Source organism: Daphnia pulicaria, chromosome 4 (genome assembly GCF_021234035.1).
Source record: "Daphnia pulicaria isolate SC F1-1A chromosome 4, SC_F0-13Bv2, whole genome shotgun sequence".
In the NCBI taxonomy this organism is placed as follows: Eukaryota; Metazoa; Arthropoda; class Branchiopoda; order Diplostraca; family Daphniidae; genus Daphnia; species Daphnia pulicaria.
In genome coordinates, this window is record NC_060916.1 from 22,273,924 (window position 1) to 22,285,883 (window position 11,960).

The 11,960-nt window shown below is 41.7% G+C and overlaps 1 long non-coding RNA gene across 2 annotated transcripts in view; it reads left to right on the top strand.

The window, feature by feature from the left end:
* LOC124337927 overlaps nt 1-2,082 on the top strand; it is a 41,433-nt gene extending 39,351 nt beyond the window's left edge. For both annotated transcript variants that reach the window (XR_006917575.1, XR_006917576.1), the window contains 2 exons: nt 1,357-1,479; nt 1,574-2,082. This is a non-coding gene — a long non-coding RNA (uncharacterized LOC124337927). The remainder of the gene's footprint in view (nt 1-1,356; nt 1,480-1,573) is intronic.
* Nucleotides 2,083-11,960: the final 9,878 nt, after the last annotated feature.

The following is an 11,960-nucleotide window of genomic DNA, read 5'->3' on the forward strand; positions in this document are numbered from 1 at the left end:
TCCCTGTTGTCTTCCTTTATTTTTCCTTAACAACTCCGGTCGTAAATAATCATGCTAATCGCGTGTAATTAACCCGTGCTCAGTGCCTCTCTCTCTCTCTCATCTGCTGCTATCTTTCCTTTATTTTTATTTTATTTTTCTTGTCCGAAAAAATGCCACCAAAGTCTACGGTGTCGTTTGACAAGCATTCCCTTTCAAAAAGACCCATCAGACTTAATAAATCTACTAAGCGCAACCCCGAAATGATGCACTGCTATCCATTCATCAGCTGAAGCGGAGTCATCCAACAAAAACAACACGGCTATATACATTTAACATGGAAAAACACTATTATACATCAGCAATTCGCTAGAGTTCCATTTATATTGCGTTGCGCAACTGAAGAACAGCTAGTGTTATATTTATACATCAGACGAACTCCATTTCATGTGAAATCAAATAAGAGACTAGAAAACAAACCAAAGGGTTACGTATTTTATAATAATGTGATGTGTGTGCATCATATAAGAATATGATCCCGGAGCGCGTGATGTTGACGACCAGTCATCCCTTTGCGGACTTGGTGTGTGCTGGGTGATGAAGTAAAGCGATGCCAATGTTGGTTCTTATATTACAATCATAATTTTGGAAAACAAAATAAAAATAAAAATAAGAGAAGAAAAGGCGGGGGATTGATGACACCACGTATGGTATTTCTTTCTTTTTCTTTCTTTCGAGTTTGCTGTGCTTATTGCGATGCTGTCGTGTTCTAGAATTGTGGGAAAAAGAGAAATGGCCGTCGCACACCAAAGTGTACACGGACGGGCGTCCATGTGTTTTCAAAACGTCCGATGATCGATCGGTGAAATGAACGCAACAACACAACAACAACAACAAACCACTCCCTTGTTTGCCATTCACAGTCAAAGAGGTAGATATCTGCTTGTGAGTCCTTTTTCTTGTGTATATTTTCTCCATGCCCGGCTGCGTTGCTTGTACGTCTCCCGCGTTTGTTCCCGTACGCGGCGTATAGCGGTACGGCACAGCCGACAACAATACGGCCGCGACCTTATACAGGGAAAAATGTTAAGGTGTATGTGTGTAGTATACATGTGATGATGGTGATCATCATTATCATCATTATTATCACCATTATCATCATCATCATCATCATTGATCGGCCCGCCGTCTCAAAAGTGTCGATCATTATTCAAATAGATATACCCACCCCATAGACACACTGCAGTGGATCCCTATCTAACCGGGACCCTACCCGAAGAGGAGAAAAAAACAACATCAGGGAGACCCCGCCATTTTTATTGATCGACGTAATAATATTCAAATAACTGTGTGTTTGTTCTTTTTTTTTTATTTCAGAAGAAGACGAGAAAAATCTACTGGGATCCATCCCAGAGAGATGCGACCATCTGGCGCAACACGAAGTTTGTTTTTTTCTTCTTCTTCTTCGAAATGCTGTAAAGAGCGCGCCGATTTTAAACTGTAATATATCTGTATAATGTCGTCGCTTTGTATCGGCTAACAGCCCGTAACCAATGGCTTGATGGTTTTCTCTCTCTCTCTCTCTCTCTCGCAGGGGTCGGGACCATTCGCCGCCCTTTTTTCTTCCCTCGGCGCACCGAAACAGAGAAACAACTCGAAGAAGGTGGAGGGAAATAAAGAAAAGCCAAAAGAAAATAATTTCAAAAAGAAAAAAAAGAAAAAAAATCCCGAATTAAAGGGTCATTCCGCTTGAGTTACGACTCTCTCTCTCTGGTGTATTTCCCTTTTATTGATTTATCGAAATAAAAAATCAAGGGAAAAATCTATACGATTCGTTGCAATAAAACTACTTCTCCTAATACCTATATACACTCCTACTGCTGATGGGCTGCTGCTGCTGCCGACCCTTTTTGGGTGAAATAGATTAACCGGGGCGGATAGGCGGAGCTATTCACTTTATACACACGGAGATGGATCTACGTATTTCTCTGTGTGTGTGTGTGTGCGTATACTAAACTAAAGAAGAAGAAGAAGACGATTACGACAGTGAAGAAGGTGAAATGGTTTTCTTTTCTTCTTCTTGGCATAGTCAGCCATGTTCTATAGTTTGTGACCCCCCGAAGAGACTCTCCTCTACTTCTTCTTCTTTCTTTCTCTTTTTTCTTCTTCTTCTCGTTGGCTTATTTCTTTTTGGCTCTTTTCCTCTTCTGCAGCTCGGTCAGCAATACCTATAAATTCCCGCACGGTGCGCGCTGGAATGGCGCGGATGCCACGTGGCGGGACTCGACAGGAAGCACTTGGCGGACACTTTACAGAAGCCATAAATATGGCTGCGATGCGATGCGCTCTCTCTCTCTCTCTCTCTGGTCTCTACTTCTTTATATCCTCCGCTGCTATACGGCGAGGCCTCATCTCTGCCTGTATGTACCCCATCCGTTTAACAAAAGGGAAACATACACAAAAATAAAATAAATCTTTTTTTCTTCTTTCTTCTTCTTATTCTTATTCTTCTTTTTCGCGTGACCCAGCCCCATATTTGGTATGTGTGTGCATGCGGAGGAGGTTCCTTTTTTTTTTTTTTTACTTGGCCGGGACTATCCATCGGGAAAAAAATTCGAAAGCTATATATACGATCGACCCTTTTTTTCCTCTTCTTTTTCTTCTTCTTCTTCTTCTTCTCTATTTCTTTGGTTGTTTTTGTTTCTTTTCTGTTTTTGTTTAACGGCTTTTATGTAGATTAATAATCAGTTTGGCTTTTTTCAAAAGGGTCCGGGCGATAAATTCGTCCAAATTAGTCAATCGTTAACTTACAAGTTTGGTTTCTTTTCGTCTCTCGTTCGTTCGTTATTCCCTATCGACCTTTTATACATATATATATCCGTTTCATTCTTTCGTCGGCTGTCTTGTCTCTAAAGCGGAGGAGATTGAAAAGAGAAGAAGAAGGTGGAGATGTTGTGGGGATCCTATACACACACACCGGAGGAGTTTTGTGTATCTTCGCTAATCAGTTATGGCCGGAGCGGCGGCAAACGCATTCAACGGCGGCGGTGGGTCTTTTGCCGCGTCTTCCTACTCCTTTCCTGGGATCTTGTTCTTCTTCTTTCTTTCTTTTTTTATTCTTTTATTTCTATTGATTTTCTTCCAGGAAAAAGACTTGAACGAGAAAAAGAAAACGGGAGGTCAAAAGGCCGTCGCTTTCGGTTACATTATAATTTCTTCACCTTTCTTCTTCTTCTTCTTCTTTCCCGAAAGGTCCCAATGTCCAGCTATCGGTGAAGAGGATAATTTTGGTGCTATTCCGAGTCCCGCGTAAGCCAAATATACGTCGGATCGCGATTGATCAATAAATCTGGCGGGCTGATTTCTAAAAAGGCGATGCAGCGGTGGGTCAATGGTATGATTAAAGTTGACTCACTGGACCTGCCCGTACAACGCCATGTTCCTGATCTGAATTACATCCGATTCATTCGGCAAGACCGGCAAAAAAATACGACAAATGATTGACCGAGAGAGGAATGTAATTTTTAAATCGTTGGAGTTCTATTGACGACATTTATAATATTTATAATTCAATGTAGTTCTACTGTCGGTCATGAAAATAATTAAAAAAATTATTGGAGTTCTATTGTCGCGTAGTGGAGTTCTATTGTCGGGTATTTTTAATAATATTTAAAAAAAAGAGTTCTTATGTCTTTGGAGCTCTACTGTCGTTGGAGTTCTACTGTCGCATACAAAGACATTTTTAGAAATTATTTAAAATATTGGAGTTCTATTGTCGCCATACCTTTTTGTAGGTTTTTTTCGAGAAAGTACAAGTTTTCAGCAGAGATCTTGCAAAAAGGTCTTTCGACAAAAAATTACATGACTTCCCGATTTTAGAAGTAGCACCACTGGATTGCTCGTTCATTTTCCATAATATCCCAAGGTATTTTCACGGAGATGAACGAAAGCTATAGTCGCTTGGGTACATATAACAGAGAAAGTGTCTTAAAGTTTGGCACTATAGCGGCAGCGGGCGCTGTCAGTCGCAGAAGATAAACGAATGAATCTTTTCTTTTCGTTATTTTTTAAAATAATAATAATAAGAAGAAGAATGGAAAGAGAGAAACCCATTTGAAATGATTTATAACGCGCGGAGGTTCCATTGGCGGCGGAACGCTAACGGGCCAACATTACAATCTCTCCAGTGACAACGATGATGATGATGATGATAATGGCAATGATGAAATGAGGCGATGGATGGCGGATAGGTGGAATTGGAAAAGGAACCAGCCACATACATCCACACCGGCCGTATAGCTGCTGCAATCGTCGTTAAATTGCCTTGATATAATGATAATAATAATAGCGCTCGGCAGTTTATTGGGTGTGAGGAAGAGTTCGGGGGGGTTATCCATCCTTCAATTGATCGACATGGAATGGCGCACCCCCGGCCAGGGCAATTTCCGATGCCATCCTTTTCATCGACAGACTTTTATGAAAAAGAAAAAAGAAAAGTAAAAATGGGCAAGAAAACTGAAAAATGGGGAACATAAAAACGATTTCTGGCCGTCCCCATAACTGCACACATATAAGCGCGTCTGCCGTGTCTCCCAGCATCACCTTATTATTGCTCCATTGTACGCGCTAGTAATTACCACATTCGTCACGGATCATTTCTTTATTATGTGCGCCATATACAATAGTGCACCGCGTACGGGTCACACAGCGACGGCCGAAAAAAGTCCATTGAGTGGATTTAAAAAATCTTGCAAGCACTCGTCATCATTGATTTATATGTAGGTTTCAGCTATTTTTATTGCCGTGCACTTTTCTCTCCTCTTTTCTCTCCGATTTTGATAATAACGACCGGACGGCACGCAATATATCCCACAGGTATGTTGCCCTCGTCTCAACCCCCCCAACAGCCCAAAGAGAAGACCTATAGGGGCAAAAAAAAGGGGCTATATTAGACCTATAACTTGTTGCTCTTTTGTGTGTCCGAGATATATATCTTGTTCGTCTTTTCCTCTATACATTCTTTTATATACACACGGCCCGAGTTTTATTCTCTGGCTCTCTCGCAGTGCTTTTGTAACGATTCTGTTTGCCTATTTCTTATTTTCTATATAGGAGAAATTATAGAATGAAAGCTGGAGAAATTGATGGGACAAGGTGTTGAACTCTTCTCTCTCGCCAGCTTTTTAGCGTCGTTATCATCATTAGACCTCTCAGCGCATTCTTGCCGAGTTAGTTAAAGGGTATTTAATGTCGCTCAAAAAAGGAAAAAAAATTAAAAAGGTGTTTTTCGTTCGGGGTTCGTCATCTCTCATACCGGTCTATTACAGCAGTAGCCAACCCTCGAGTACTACGGCGTACAAAAGTGTCCCACGTCTTACGATGATAAGCGATCTGACTTACCCCAACGAATGTATCTCAAGGTTTTTTTTTTTTTAATATGCTACAGCGCATATCAATTATTTAGTAGAGGTAGTATTAGTTAGTAGATAGTAGTAGTAGTTGGTGAGTAAGGGTTAGTACATACATAGTTATTTTATACATGGCGATATGTGGAACACATATGGGAGATATATGAGGGGGAGGTGACAATTTTGGCGGAAGTGGGGATCGAACCCGGGACAATTGCATACAACGCTAGATGCTATAACCACTATACCATGGTCGCATATCCGTGTCGAACTATTTCTGGAAGTAGATCATATCCTAAAAAAGTATTGGCTGATATACTCTTACAATGTTTCATTTCTGATTGTCATCACTTAATAGCTTAGTGGCATAGCCTTCAACTGGCACGCCGGAGTCCCGGGTTCGAATCCGACCAAAGACAAAATCTAAAATTCTTCCAATTATTTTGCAATTTCTCTCAGAATCTGAGGTTGCATAGTAGGAAAGGAAGAAGCGAAAGGGAATACAGATTTGAATTTATTCTCAACAAACCCAGCGACATACCAACTGGATATTGTCATGGGAGGCGGCAACAATGCGCACACCGGAGTGGTGTAACCCCGTGTCAAAGCTCCATCAATGGTGTAGATACGGTACTCTACGAATAGTTTATCTGCATAAACACAAATACATTGAATATTTTAAAAATAGCCTAGCCTGTAGAATAGTATTAACTGAAAGAGTTTTTCGGGGTCTCTGTGTATAGTATTATATTCCTCTCCTAGTTATAGATAAGTAGGCGATTTGAATGCACGTCGCAACCTTCATCAAATTCACGCGCAGGGCTTATTCACTGCGGTTGCGCGCATTTCTCCATTTTTTTTTTCTTTTCTATGCGGGACCGGCGCTCTGGCTCTGATGATGCAGCTCTGTGGGCCGTCCGGCTTTTAAGAAAAGAAAAGAAAAATAAGCGGCGTGTCGGCAGCCAAAACAAGCACAACTACACAGCCACAACAACATCGGAACAAGAAGAATATATATATATATATCTATACACAAACGACGAAGGGAGGAAAAGAAAGGAAAAAAAGGCCAAGACGGTTCAAAAGAAATATAGAAGAGACACACAGCGCTATATTATACCCACGCATACATACACACACAAGGTATAAATAAGTCCATAAATATCTACATATTATTCATTGATTTACAAGCCACCGGGTCCGGTCAATGCGACGACCGCAATATCCAAACCTACTTTAATACCCAGCGAACCGAATTAATTTATGATTTTTCTTCTTCTTCTTCATTCTTCTTTTTCTTTTTTCAATAAACCGACCGAGAGTCCCGACGACCGCATCACCACACCACCAACAAAAAAAAAATTATTCCCGTACGTTTCACCGCGTCAGAGCTAAAGAGGGGAGAGACGACCATCATCATCATCATGGCCAGCACCAAAATCGACAACGACGAGCCGAGGCGCGTGGCTAATCGCGTCCGTCTCAACAGCCTATTTAGCGCTCGGATATAGCACCACCACCACCACCATCTTCTCGTTTCTCTGCAGCTCCAGTGTCTATATACGCATACACATTCAAGTGTGTCTACACACAGACACAGCAGTTTATGTAAATCGGGCGGAATCGATTATTTGCTGATGAGCCGTACAGGAGTAAGAAAAAAAAGATGGGAAAAAGAACCAAGAAAAAAAACAAAATAAAAGAGAATCTTTCGGTAGAATTTGCTGGGCGCTCGATTGAGCGTGACGACAGCACAAGAGCTCGGGCGGAATCCGGATGACCGTACCGTATCGCCCGCACCTTTCTTTTCTCATCACTGAGACGTTTTCTATCTCGCACGGCCTTCTTCTTCTTCTTCGTTTGATTGTGCTGTACCTTTTGGTTTCCTTGAATTCTCGTCCGACTCATCTCATTCTCCATTCGGAATAATAGAGGGAGATTGGAATCTCCTCCGTTTTTCTATCCATACAGCAGCAGCAGCAACAGCAGCAAAAGGGTCGCGCGCTGGATGCTGTTCATCATCATCACCCATCCCTACTTAAATTCCAATTCCACAAGAGCCCAGGGAATTAGCATATACAACAGTTGGACGCGCTCTCTCTCTCTCTCAGTCTCACTCGCCGTGATGAAACTAGCGCCCAGTTCTTATGACTACTTTGTGTAGAGAAATCGACATGATTTATACTGATACAATGCCCCTTGTTGTTTTTGGGGTTTTCTTCTGATGTTTCTTATAAGTATATAGACTCTTATGTGTTTGCGGTTGGTGGTGTTGTTGGTTTGTTTGTTGTGGGTGTCTCCGCGGTGTCCTGAACAAGACGCCGATAAATTTGTTGGTCAACCAACCGCGTCTATACAGGTTGCCAGGGTTTCTTTTTTTCTACTTTATCTGTGCAGACAATTTAGTCACTCTTTTTTTTAAATTGGCGCCGAAGAGTATTTCGGCAGTTCATTCATCATTCTAATGTAACAGCTAGCGGCCGTTTAAGGAATTGCGCAATAACGTTGACTCAAAACGCGGGTGGATGACGACACACACACACACACAAGACTCTCGGATTTGATTTTCTCTCCCCGGCCGTTAATGTACTATACTACGAGTCCACCCGGCTTTTGTGCGGGCTCATAGCACACACACTGTTTTTATTCGCGGCCGTATAATGTATAAAAATAAAAGAAAGAAAAATAATATTGACGAGAAAAAATAAAAAAAAAGAAAAGAAAACAGTTGTGATGGGTTTTCTTTCACGTTCGAATCCCGCGTTTCGTATGCCAAGCATGAGCTGGCCAGCGAAAAAATTTCTAGTTGATGTTCTTCTTCTTTCATTTGCTTTTAACATCCATCCACATCGTCTCCTATATCCATCCGCATCCACGCGTTTTTTGGGGGGAAATGGCTTATGTCGTATAACGGTTCCAAACCACTAAATAGCCCGTTTTGAAATGTAAACAAAATGGGAAAGAAAAGAGCAGTTTCAACTCAAAAAAACTTTTCAAATAAAATATACAATATACACAGCACAAGCGAAAAAAAAAAGAAGTTTATAACAAGTGACGGCCGGCTGCCCATCGAGCAGAGCTACACAGTCAGCCTGTGTGTGTGTGCATACGTTTCTTTTGAGAGTTGTAACTTGTAACATTATACCTTGGCCAGCGATAAAAAGAAAAACGTTTTTTTCCCTTTTTTCTTCCGAGATGGTCCAGTCCGGGGTCTCTCAACAAATTGTCGACGGACCGTTTCTTTTTTTCTTTTCGCGGGCGAGATAATCGCCTAATATAAATGATGGATATTTTCATTTTATTTTATTTCAGTTTTCAGGCTTTTTTGTCCATTGCGTCCGGCACCGTCGACCAACTGCCGTCCATTCCGTAACGACGACGACGACTGAGCGTCTTTGAATGGGAGAGACCCCAATAGTCCCGCGTGCCGAAGCGTCGTGAGCCGGACAAAAAAAAAAAGAAACAAAAATCGTTAAACTGTTTTGAATTTGTATTATCGTTGCTGGCTTATCGGTGTACGGCGTGTTTGCTGTTATTGTTGTGTATGTATTCAGTATCCAGCCAATGAGTGTGTGGGTTTGAGGTTCATCGGCGGGAATTTCCTTCTTATTCTTTTTTTTTACTATGGCGTACGCATTTTACCTGCGCATGCATATTATATACCTGTTATCGGTAATCGGCTAGCAATTTGTTTGGCTCTTTTTTTGTAGATGCACCCATCCCTCTCTCTCGTTTCGACCACATTATATACCCATGAATCGCTAAAATTATTTGCATTTAACAAAAAGAAACTCAATTTTCCTATACGAAAAAAAAAAGTCATATAATCGGAATATCTTAACGAGCGCGGGGGATGAACCTCTTTCACGGACGGACGGATGGACGGACGGACGGCGATGCGATGCGCGTTTCCATTCCAGCGCGCATTTGCTTATTTATTTATTTATGTATACACATTCATTTGTGGGAAAACTGATATTCTCCAGGCCTGAGATGCCGATCGAAAAGACCCCGGGAATGTGAATCAGTATAAAGAGAAAGAGACCGATGATGATGATTAAAGAGTTATACCAGAGACGATATGTAGTAGCTAGCCTAGCGCCTAGCCTGTATATATATGAAAGTACTTGTGTGTATATAGTTGTATAAATAAATAATGCCCGGAGAAGAGATGCAAATTGATCCGATTATCGGAAAATCGGTCCCTCTGTGTGTATGTACAGTACACTAGCAGATCTATCGTGTGTTATCGATGTGTTAGATGATATAATAACCGGCAGTTATATTATTGTCCGTGTTGTGTTTCTCTTCTGATACGCACAAAAAGATGGCGTGGGAAAAGGGAGTTCTTTTTTCTCTCCATATAATGGCGTACATGATCGAAATCGTGGCCGTCCCGGTTTTCTCTTCTTCTCACGCCGATCAAAAATATTAAACTCAGCTCGATCTGCTGAGGATAAATATGTGTACGTACGTACACTATACTCCCGGGGCCCACTCGTTTTTGTTGTTGTTGTTGTTGTGGACTTGACCAGTTTTTCTCGGTCGGCCAGTCGCCGCCGTGGCTGCTGCTGGGCAATCCCTGCTCGCCCTTTTCTCGTAACTACAACTGTAATCGAGATAGTTCACCCGAAAATTATAGACCCCCTCATTCTTGATCTCCAGCGCTATCCCTTCGAGAATTCCCAGATGACTGGACCTTTCACCGAACTGGTACGGCCCCAACGTATGGTAGAATGTAGCAGCCAGACCCGGGGCGTGTTACGCAAGTTTTCGATCACGACCGATGAGTGGCTCCTATGAGAAAACAAAAAAGAGAAAAGAGATAGGAAGATTGGGGTGGGGTTTGGGTCTACGATTCGAGACACGGGCAGCCAAATAAATAGAAAAATAAAAAAAAGGGATGGCCATAGAAAATATAAAGAAATGTGAGAAAAAATGTGTCGGCTGGTATTGCTGCTGCTGCTGTGCTATGCTCTGGTCGGGCCAGTCAATCCAGACTCTATTTTTTTTTTTTAATTCTGGATGTCTATGCAAATGAGATGAGTCCGATCGGTATAGGTAATAATCACAATATTTATAGAGAAAAGAGAAGAGGCGGTCGAGGGAAGATCAGACCCATGGAAAAAGTCTCAAGAACAAGACCAGACTATGGGAATTTGTATAGAAGCTAGAGATCGAACCGGAATAAATTTAAATACAGTCCAGCTAATAGTGGGTGAATGAGATGGTAAAAAGGTGGTATGTGTAACTACACAGCACTGACTGGTATAGAGTGCATACATGTTAAGCTCCCATACAATCAAAGCCTTTTTTTCCCCGATCGACACGATTAGAGGCTCCACATAGTTTCGAGATTCACCTGGAACCTGCAATGACGTGTGGGAAACTGATAACACACACACGGGGAAAAAAAAAGAAAGAAAAGAAAAGGATTTGATGCCGTAATATGTTGACCGCTCAGACGGTGGTCCATAAAGGAGGCGCTTCTGTGTGTATCCAATAATTCTTCAAAAGACTCGAAATATTTTTCTCTTCTTCTTCTTCCACACGTCGGTATACAGTATATTCCCAAGCTATTTATGTATGTAAGCTGCTGATGGTGCTAGAGCTGATGCTCGTCCCACAAAAACCATTAGCCGTTGCTGCGCGTCTATCGATAAAATATGGACAAATGTGGCGCGCGCAACTCTCCAACGGTCCTGGTTGCTGAGGGGATTTCACCGTGTGTACAATATATGTATATATATGTGTGTGTGTGTGTGTGCATTATTATGTGTTGTGTATGCCGGGAATTCCTTAAACTCTCTGTGGAGAAAATATTAGGCCTATATACCATCATAACGCACGCCTCCTTTTATGCTAATGGAAACGGGTCCCGCTCTCGTCATTAAACCACTCCGAAAAAACAACAACAACAACACCAACAACAAACGAAAATCGATATTCTCTCAAATATACAAACGCAAAAACCCATGGAGCGTCTTCTTTTTTTTTGTTTTTTGTTTTTTTTTAAAAATCTATTTGTGTATTTATAATCCCCGCGCCGACTGTCGCGGCGTGTCTTTCCCGCGGGAGAGAATATAACCTCTCCTCCAGACTGTTGGAAAAATCGTGTTGTTCCTGATGGAGCGCGCCGGCCGGCAATATCGTCCGAAAAAACAAGAAGGAGGAGGAATGCGGTTGCATAATATAATGTTGGACATACATTTTTTCCTTTTTGTTTATTTTACGGCGCTTGCGAAAAAAAACCAAAAAAATAAAAAAGAATTTGGTTTTGTTTTTTCCAGCAGCTGTTGTTAAGTTGTCGCTGCTCGTAACTTTTTTGGCCGCGCATAAAAATCTGCTGGGCAGGAAAAACAAAAATTTTTAAACGCGGCCGTCCAGACAGCAGCAGCGGACACTTTCTGGGCTGCTTTTGCTGTACACCTTGTAAAAATCAAGACAAAGATGGGCGCCAAGCTATTATAGGAGATTAGCCGTTGCAAAAGAATTTGATGGTCTGAATGATTTTTCCGTCGCAAGACTCTCTCGGCAGTTGAGTTGCGCGTCTAATAAATCGCCACACCTGTC